Below are 10,726 nucleotides of genomic sequence, written 5' to 3'. Positions count from 1 at the left end.
TATTTTATCCTTGCTTCAACTGTAAAACAGTCCTGCAGTGTTTAGCTTGTAAAAAATGACCACACAAGCTAAAATATGACATTAATTATGATAACATTGTTGTTGTTGTTTTTTAAACCTTTTCTATCACAGTGGACAGCTTATTCAAGTGCCATCTGGCATGCATGTTCCTTTGTTGCTCATCATTCATCACCAAAAATGATTTTCTTTTTCAATTCTTATGACTGTACTGATTGTATTGAATAAAATCCACATCTAGCATAACCAATTAATGCTAGAAAGTGCTCCAGTGGCGCAATTGGTCAGCGCGCGGTACTTATAATACAGTATCTGTTGAGCAATGCCGAGGTTGTGAGTTCAAGCCTCACCTGGAGCAGCTTTGTATAATGTTTTTTTTCCTTTTTTTATGTTATTAGTCATTGATTATAAACTGCTACCTTAATATTTAATATGATATTACAAAGGATGGAAGAAAGAAAGAAAGAAAGAAAGAAAGAAAGAAAGAAAAAACACAAACATGATTGTGCATTTAAGTTGTCAGCACACATCTGCTTTGGTTCAAATGCATTGCATATCTTCCTTCAGTCAGCCAACAAAACAGCAATGGAAAAGATTAACATACTGTTGGTAAAGCAGTTGCATCAAATTGATTTTCTGCAATATAGCATGATAATCCATACTGACAGCTCTGGATAGTACCAGCACATTTCTTGCTGGACTTGGTAATGCAAAGAACACAGTAAACAGCTTCACTTTTTTTCAAAAATAAATAATTGACTATTAAAAACCTATCAGTCTTAAATAAGTACATCAGTAAGCACCACTGGCATAACGGATAAGGCACTGTTCTCCTAAGCCAGTGGTTGTGGGTTTAAGTCCCGTCTGAGTTGGAAGTCATTACAGCAAGTGTCTCATCACTAGAGTTGATATTTTATCCTTGCTTCAACTGTAAAACAGTCTTGCAGTGTTTAGCTTGTAAAAAATGACCACAGAAGCTAAAATATGACATTTATTATGATAACATTGTTGTTGTTGTTTTTTAAACCTTTTCTATCACCGTGGACAGCTTATTCAAGTGCCATCTGGCATGCATGTTCCTTTGTTGCTCATCATTCATCACCAAAAATGATTTTCTTTTTCAATTCTTACGAATGTACTGATTGTATTGAATAAAATCCACATCTAGCATAACCAATTAATGCTGCAAAGTGCTCCAGTGGCGCAATTGGTCAGCACGTGAAACTTATAAGACAGTATCTGTTAAGCAATGCCAAGGTTGTGAGGTCAAGCCTCACCTGGAGCATCTTTGTATACTGTTTTTTTTCCTTTTCTTATGTCATTAGTCATTGATTATAAACTGCTACCTTAATATTTAATATGATATTACAAAGGATGGAAGAAAGAAAGAAAAAACACAAACATGATTGTGCATTTAAGTTGTCAGCACACATCTGCTTTGGTTCAAATGCACTGCATATCTTCCTTCAGTCAGCTAACAAAACAGCAATGGAAAAGATTAACATACTGTTGGTAAAGCAGTTGCATCAAATTGATTTTCTGCAATATAGCATGATAATCTATACTGACAGCTCTGGATAGTACCAGCACATTTCTTGCTGGACTTGGTAATGCAAAGAACACAGTAAACAGCTTCAATTTTTTCCCAAAAATAAATAATTGACTATTAAAAACCTATCAGTCTTAAATAAGGACATCAGTAAGCACCACTGGCATAATGGATAAGGCACTGTTCTCCTAAGCCAGTGGTTGTGGGTTTAAGTCCCGTATGAGTTGGAAGTCATTACAGCAAGTGTCTCATCACTAGAGTTTATATTTTATCCTTGCTTCAACTGTAAAACAGTCTTGCAGTGTTTAACTTGTAAAAAATGACCACGGAAGCTAAAATATGACATTAATTATGATAACATTGTTGTTGTTGTTGTTTTTTAAACCTTTTCTATCACAGTGGACAGCTTATTCAAGTGCCATCTGGCATGCATGTTCCTTTGTTGCTCATCATTCATCACCAAAAATTATTTTCTTTTTCAATTCTTATGACTGTACTGATTGTATTGAATAAAATACACATCTAGAATAACCAATTAATGCTGCAAAGTGCTCCAGTGGCGCAATTGGTCAGCGCGCGGTACTTATAAAACAGTATCTGTTGAGCAATGCCGAGGTTGTGAGTTCAAGCCTCACCTGGAGCAGCTTTGTATAATGTTTTTTTTTCCTTTTTTTTATGTCATTAGTCATTGATTATAAACTGCTACCTTAATATTTAATATGATATTACAAAGGATGGAAGAAAGAAAGAAAGAAAGAAAGAAAGAAAGAAAGAAAGAAAGAAAGAATGAAAGAAAGAAAAAACACAAACATGATTGTGCATTTAAGTTGTCAGCACACATCTGCTTTGGTTCAAATGCATTGCATATCTTCCTTCAGTCAGCCAACAAAACAGCAATGGAAAAGATTAACATACTGTTGGTAAAGCAGTTGCATCAAATTGATTTTCTGCAATATAGCATGATAATCCATACTGACAGCTCTGGATAGTACCAGCACATTTCTTGCTGGACTTGGTAATGCAAAGAACACAGTAAACAGCTTCACTTTTTCATCAAAAATAAATAATTGACTATTAAAAACCTAACAGTCTTAAATTAGGACATCAGTGAGCACCACTGGCACAATGGATAAGGCACTGTACTCCTAAGCCAGTGGTTGTGGGTTTAAGTCCCATCTGAGTTGGAAGTCATTACAGCAAGTGTCTCATCACTAGAGTTGATATTTTATCCTTGCTTCAACTGTAAAACAGTCTTGCAGTATTTAGCTTGTAAAAAATGACCACAGAAGCTAAAATATGACATTAATTATGATAACATTGTTGTTGTTGTTTTTTAAACCTTTTCTATCACCGTGGACAGCTTATTCAAGTGCCATCTGGCATGCATGTTCCTTTGTTGCTCATCATTCATAACCAAAAATGATTTTCTTTTTCAATTCTTATGACTGTACTGATTGTATTGAATAAAATCCACATCTAGCATAACCAATCAATGCTGCAAAGAGCTCCAGTGGCGCAATTGGTCAGCATGCGGTACTTATAAGACAGTATCTGTTGAGCAATGCCGAGGTTGTAAGTTCAAGCCTCACCTGGAGCATCTTATGTCATTAGTCATTGATTATAAACTGCTACCTTAATATTTAATATGATATTACAAAGGATGGAAGAAAGAAAGAAAAAACACAAACATGATTGTTAGAGATGAGCGCCTGAAATTTTTCGGGTTTTGTGTTTTGGTTTTGGGTTCGGTTCCGCGGCCGTGTTTTGGGTTCGAACGCGTTTTGGCAAAACCTCACCGAATTTTTTTTGTCGGATTCGGGTGTGTTTTGGATTCGGGTGTTTTTTTAAAAAAACACTAAAAAACAGCTTAAATCATAGAATTTGGGGGTCATTTTGATCCCAAAGTATTATTAACCTCAAAAACCATAATTTACACTCATTTTCAGTCTATTCTGAATACCTCACACCTCACAATATTATTTTTAGTCCTAAAATTTGCACCGAGGTCGCTGTGTGAGTAAGATAAGCGACCCTAGTGGCCGACACAAACACCGGGCCCATCTAGGAGTGGCACTGCAGTGTCACGCAGGATGTCCCTTCCAAAAAACCCTCCCCAAACAGCACATGACGCAAAGAAAAAAAGAGGCGCAATGAGGTAGCTGTGTGAGTAAGATTAGCGACCCTAGTGGCCGACACAAACACCGGGCCCATCTAGGAGTGGCACTGCAGTGTCACGCAGGATGGCCCTTCCAAAAAACCCTCCCCAAACAGCACATGACGCAAAGAAAAAAAGAGGCGCAATGAGGTAGCTGTGTGAGTAAGATTAGCGACCCTAGTGGCCGACACAAACACCGGGCCCATCTAGGAGTGGCACTGCAGTGTCACGCAGGATGTCCCTTCCAAAAAACCCTCCCCAAACAGCACATGACGAAAAGAAAAAAAGAGGCGCAATGAGGTAGCTGTGTGAGTAAGATTAGCGACCCTAGTGGCCGACACAAACACCGGGCCCATCTAGGAGTGGCACTGCAGTGTCACGCAGGATGTCCCTTCCAAAAAACCCTCCCCAAACAGCACATGACGCAAAGAAAAAAAGAGGCGCAATGAGGTAGCTGACTGTGTGAGTAAGATTAGCGACCCTAGTGGCCGACACAAACACCGGGCCCATTTAGGAGTGGCACTGCAGTGTCACGCAGGATGTCTCTTCCAAAAAACCCTCCCCAATCAGCACATGATGCAAAGAAAAAGAAAAGAAAAAAGAGGTGCATGATGGAATTGTCCTTGGGCCCTCCCACCCACCCTTATGTTGTATAAACAAAACAGGACATGCACACTTTAACCAACCCATCATTTCAGTGACAGGGTCTGCCACACGACTGTGACTGATATGACGGGTTGGTTTGGACCCCCCCCAAAAAAGAAGCAATTAATCTCTCCTTGCACAAACTGGCTCTACAGAGGCAAGATGTCCACCTCATCATCACCCTCCGATATATCACCGTGTACATCCCCCTCCTCACAGATTATCAATTCGTCCCCACTGGAATCCACCATCTCAGCTCCCTGTGTACTTTGTGGAGGCAATTGCTGCTGGTCAATGTCTCCGCGGAGGAATTGATTATAATTCATTTTAATGAACATCATCTTCTCCACATTTTCTGGATGTAACCTCGTACGCCGATTGCTGACAAGGTGAGCGGCGGCACTAAACACTCTTTCGGAGTACACACTTGTGGGAGGGCAACTTAGGTAGAATAAAGCCAGTTTGTGCAAGGGCCTCCAAATTGCCTCTTTTTCCTGCCAGTATAAGTACGGACTGTGTGACGTGCCTACTTGGATGCGGTCACTCATATAATCCTCCACCATTCTATCAATGTTGAGAGAATCATATGCAGTGACAGTAGACGACATGTCCGTAATCGTTGTCAGGTCCTTCAGTCCGGACCAGATGTCAGCATCAGCAGTCGCTCCAGACTGCCCTGCATCACCGCCAGCGGGTGGGCTCGGAATTCTGAGCCTTTTCCTCGCACCCCCAGTTGCGGGAGAATGTGAAGGAGGAGATGTTGACAGGTCGCGTTCCGCTTGACTTGACAATTTTGTCACCAGCAGGTCTTTCAACCCCTGCAGACTTGTGTCTGCCGGAAAGAGAGATCCAAGGTAGGCTTTAAATCTAGGATCGAGCACGGTGGCCAAAATGTAGTGCTCTGATTTCAACAGATTGACCACCCGTGAATCCTTGTTAAGCGAATTAAGGGCTCCATCCACAAGTCCCACATGCCTAGCGGAATCGCTCCGTGTTAGCTCCTCCTTCAATGTCTCCAGCTTCTTCTGCAAAAGCCTGATGAGGGGAATGACCTGACTCAGGCTGGCAGTGTCTGAACTGACTTCACGTGTGGCAAGTTCAAAGGGCATCAGAACCTTGCACAACGTTGAAATCATTCTCCACTGCGCTTGAGACAGGTGCATTCCACCTACTATATCGTGCTCAATTGTATAGGCTTGAATGGCCTTTTGCTGCTCCTCCAACCTCTGAAGCATATAGAGGGTTGAATTCCACCTCGTTACCACTTCTTGCTTCAGATGATGGCAGGGCAGGTTCAGTAGTTTTTGGTGGTGCTCCAGTCTTCTGTACGTGGTGCCTGTACGCCGAAAGTGTCCCGCAATTCTTCTGGCCACCGACAGCATCTCTTGCACGCCCCTGTCGTTTTTTTAAAAATTCTGCACCACCAAATTCAAGGTATGTGCAAAACATTGGACGTGCTGGAATTTGCCCATATTTAATGCACACACAATATTGCTGGCGTTGTCCGATGCCACAAATCCACAGGAGAGTCCAATTGGGGTAAGCCATTCCGCGATGATCTTCCTCAGTTGCCGTAAGAGGTTTTCAGCTGTGTGCGTATTCTGGAAAGCGGTGATACAAAGCGTAGCCTGCCTAGGAAAGAGATGCGAGATGCTGCTACTGGTGCCGCCGCTGCTGTTCTTGCGGCGGGAGTCCATACATCTACCCAGTGGGCTGTCACAGTCATATAGTCCTGACCCTGCCCTGCTCCACTTGTCCACATGTCCGTGGTTAAGTGGACATTGGGTACAACTGCATTTTTTAGGACACTGGTGAGTCTTTTTCTGACGTCCGTGTACATTCTCGGTATCGCCTGCCTAGAGAAGTGGAACCTAGATGGTATTTGGTAACGGGGGCACACTGCCTCAATAAATTGTCTAGTTCCCTGTGAACTAACGGCGGATACCGGACGCACGTCTAACACCAACATAGTTGTCAAGGCCTCAGTTATCCGCTTTGCAGCAGGATGACTGCTGTGATATTTCATCTTCCTCGCAAAGGACTGTTGAACAGTCAATTGCTTACTGGAAGTAGTACAAGTGGGCTTCCGACTTCCCCTCTGGGATGACCATCGACTCCCAGCAGCAACAACAGCAGCGCCAGCAGCAGTAGGCGTTACACGCAAGGATGCATCGGAGGAATCCCAGGCAGGAGAGGACTCGTCAGAATTGCCAGTGACATGGCCTGCAGGACTATTGGCATTCCTGGGGAAGGAGGAAATTGACACTGAGGGAGTTGGTGGGGTGGTTTGCGTGAGCTTGGTTACAAGAGGAAGGGATTTACTGGTCAGTGGACTGCTTCCGCTGTCACCCAAAGTTTTTGAACTTGTCACTGACTTATTATGAATGCGCTGCAGGTGACGTATAAGGGAGGATGTTCCGAGGTGGTTAACGTCCTTACCCCTACTTATTACAGCTTGACAAAGGGAACACACGGCTTGACACCTGTTGTCCGCATTTCTGGTGAAATACCTCCACACCGAAGAGCTGATTTTTTTGGTATTTTCACCTGGCATGTCAACGGCCATATTCCTCCCACGGACAACAGGTGTCTCCCTGGGTGCCTGACTTAAACAAACCACCTCACCATCAGAATCCTCCTGGTCAATTTCCTCCCCAGCGCCAGCAACACCCATATCCTCCTCATCCTGGTGTACTTCAACACTGACATCTTCAATCTGACTATCAGGAACTGGACTGCGGGTGCTCCTTCCAGCACTTGCAGGGGGCGTGCAAATGGTGGAAGGCGCATGCTCTTCACGTCCAGTGTTGGGAAGGTCAGGCATCGCAACCGACACAATTGGACTCTCCTTGTGGATTTGGGATTTCGAAGAATGCACAGTTCTTTGCTGTGCTGCTTTTGCCAGCTTGAGTCTTTTCATTTTTCTAGCGAGAGGCTGAGTGCTTCCATCCTCATGTGAAGCTGAACCACTAGCCATGAACATAGGCCAGGGCCTCAGCCGTTCCTTGCCACTCCGTGTCGTAAATGGCATATTGGCAAGTTTACGCTTCTCCTCCGACAATTTTATTTTAGGTTTTGGAGTCCTTTTTTTTCTGATATTTGGTGTTTTGGATTTGACATGCTCTGTACTATGACATTGGGCATCGGCCTTGGCAGACGACGTTGCTGGCATTTCATCGTCTCGGCCATGACTAGTGGCAGCAGCTTCAGCACGAGGTGGAAGTGGATCTTGATCTTTCCCTAATTTTGGAACCTCAACATTTTTGTTCTCCATATTTTAATAGGCACAACTAAAAGGCACCTCAGGTAAACAATGGAGATGGATACTAGTATACAATTATGGACTGCCTGCCGAGTGCAGACACAGAGGTAGCCACAGCCGTGAACTACCGTACTGTACTGTGTCTGCTGCTAATATAGACTGGTTGATAAAGAGATGTCTATGTAACTATGTATGTATAAAGAAGAAAGAAAAAAAAACCACGGTTAGGTGGTATACAATTATGGACGGACTGCCTGCCGAGTGCAGACACAGAGGTAGCCACAGCCGTGAACTACCGTACTGTACTGTGTCTGCTGCTAATAATATAGACTGGTTGATAAAGAGATGTCGTAGTAGTATGTATGTATAAAGAAGAAAGAAAAAAAAAACACGGTTAGGTGGTATACAATTATGGACGGACTGCCTGCCGAGTGCAGACACAGAGGTAGCCACAGCCGTGAACTACCGTACTGTACTGTGTCTGCTGCTAATATAGACTGGTTGATAAAGAGATGTCTATGTAACTATGTATGTATAAAGAAGAAAGAAAAAAAAACCACGGTTAGGTGGTATACAATTATGGACGGACTGCCTGCCGAGTGCAGACACAGAGGTAGCCACAGCCGTGAACTACCGTACTGTACTGTGTCTGCTGCTAATATAGACTGGTTGATAAAGAGATGTCTATGTAACTATGTATGTATAAAGAAGAAAGAAAAAAAAACCACGGTTAGGTGGTATACAATTATGGACGGACTGCCTGCCGAGTGCAGACACAGAGGTAGCCACAGCCGTGAACTACCGTACTGTACTGTGTCTGCTGCTAATATAGACTGGTTGATAAAGAGATGTCGTAGTAGTATGTATGTATAAAGAAGAAAAAAAAACCACGGTTAGGTGGTATACAATTATGGACGGACTGCCTGCCGAGTGCAGACACAGAGGTAGCCACAGCCGTGAACTACCGTACTGTGTCTGCTGCGACTGGATGATAAATGATATAAAAAATATATATATATCACTACTGCAGCCGGACAGGTATATATTATATATTATATAATGACGGACCTGCTGGACACTGTCTGTCAGCAGAATGAGTTTTATTTTTATAGAATAAAAAAAACAACAACACACAAGTGAAGTCACACGACGAGTGTTTAACTTTTTCAGGCAATCACAATATAAGTATACTACTAACTATACTGGTGGTCAGTGTGGTCAGGTCACTGGTCAGTCACACTGGTAGTGGCACTCCTGCAGCAAAAGTGTGCACTGTTTAATTTTAATATAATATTATGTACTCCTGGCTCCTGCTATAACCTATAACTGGCACTGCAGTGCTCCCCAGTCTCCCCCACAATTATAAGCTGTGTGAGCTGAGCAGTCAGACAGATATATAATATATATAGATGATGCAGCACACTGGGCTGAGCCTGAGCAGTGCACACAGATATGGTATGTGACTGAGTCACTGTGTGTATCGCTTTTTTCAGGCAGAGAACGGATATATTAAATAAACTGCACTGTCTGGTGGTCACTCACTATATAATATTATGTACTCCTGGCTCCTGCTATAACCTATAACTGGCACTGCAGTGCTCCCCAGTCTCCCCCACAATTATAAGCTGTGTGAGCTGAGCAGTCAGACAGATATATAATATATATAGATGATGCAGCACACTGGGCTGAGCCTGAGCAGTGCACACAGATATGGTATGTGACTGAGTCACTGTGTGTATCACTTTTTTCAGGCAGAGAACGGATATATTAAATAAACTGCACTGTCTGGTGGTCACTCACTATATAATATTATGTACTCCTGGCTCCTGCTATAACCTATAACTGGCACTGCAGTGCTCCCCAGTCTCCCCCACAATTATAAGCTGTGTGAGCTGAGCAGTCAGACAGATATATAATATATATAGATGATGCAGCACACTGGGCTGAGCCTGAGCAGTGCACACAGATATGGTATGTGACTGAGTCACTGTGTGTATCGCTTTTTTCAGGCAGAGAACGGATATATTAAATAAACTGCACTGTCTGGTGGTCACTCACTAGTAAACTCTCTGCACTCTCTACACTTCTACAGTACTCCTCCTACTCCTAAGCTCCAGTAAATCTCTCTCTCTTATAATCTAAATGGAGAGGACGCCAGCCACGTCCTCTCCCTATCAATCTCAATGCACGTGTGAAAATGGCGGCGACGCGCGGCTCCTTATATAGAATCCGAGTCTCGCGATAGAATCCGTGCCTCGCGAGAATCCGACAGCGTCATGATGACGTTCGGGCGCGCTCGGGTTAACCGAGCAAGGCGGGAAGATCCGAGTCGCTCGGATCCGTGTAAAAAAAGCTGAAGTTCGGGCGGGTTCGGATTCCGAGGAACCGAACCCGCTCATCTCTAATGATTGTGCATTTAAGTTGTCAGCACACATCTGCTTTGGTTCAAATGCACGGCATATCTTCCTTCAGTCAGCCAACAAAACAGCAATGGAAAAGATTAACATACTGTTGGTAAAGCAGTTGCATCAAATTGATTTTCTGCAATATAGCATGATAATCCATACTTACAGCTCTGGATAGTACCAGCACATTTCTTGCTGGACTTGGTAATGCAAAGAACACAGTAAACAGCTTCACTTTTTTTCAAAAATAAATAATTGACTATTAAAAACCTAACAGTCTTAAATAAGGACATCAGTAAGCACCACTGGCATAATGGATAAGGCACTGTTCTCCTAAGCCAGTGGTTGTGGGTTTAAGTCCCGTCTGAGTTGGAAGTCATTACAGCAAGTGTCTCATCACTAGAGTTAATATTTTATCCTTGCTTCAACTGTAAAACAGTCTTGCAGTGTTTAGCTTGTAAAAAATGACCACAGAAGCTTAAATATGACATTAATTAGGATAACATTGTTGTTGTTGTTTTTTAAACCTTTTCTATCACAGTGGACAGCTTATTCAAGTGCCATCTGGCATGCATGTGCCTTTGTTGCTCATCATTCATCACCAAAAATGATTTTCTTTTTCAATTCTTATGACTGTACTGATTGTATTGAATAAAATCCACATCTAGCATAACCAATTAATGCTGCAAAGT

General features: G+C 42.8%; 2 non-coding genes across 2 annotated transcripts; both read left to right on the top strand.

Annotated features, from left to right (window-relative positions):
- The first annotated feature begins 283 nt into the window (after window positions 1-283).
- On the top strand, window positions 284-376 carry TRNAI-UAU (transfer RNA isoleucine (anticodon UAU)). Its single transcript is given in 2 exon segments — window positions 284-321; window positions 341-376. It is a non-coding gene; the product is annotated as a tRNA-Ile (tRNA).
- A 1,741-nt stretch (window positions 377-2,117) lies between these two features.
- On the top strand, window positions 2,118-2,210 carry TRNAI-UAU (transfer RNA isoleucine (anticodon UAU)). The gene is given in 2 exon segments: window positions 2,118-2,155; window positions 2,175-2,210. It is a non-coding gene; the product is annotated as a tRNA-Ile (tRNA).
- Window positions 2,211-10,726: the final 8,516 nt, after the last annotated feature.

This window comes from Pseudophryne corroboree, unplaced genomic scaffold (genome assembly GCF_028390025.1).
Source record: "Pseudophryne corroboree isolate aPseCor3 unplaced genomic scaffold, aPseCor3.hap2 scaffold_2107, whole genome shotgun sequence".
In the NCBI taxonomy this organism is placed as follows: domain Eukaryota; kingdom Metazoa; phylum Chordata; class Amphibia; order Anura; family Myobatrachidae; genus Pseudophryne; species Pseudophryne corroboree.
The sequence above is the reverse complement of the archived record's forward strand: the minus strand, read 5'-3'. Positions and strand labels throughout refer to the sequence as shown.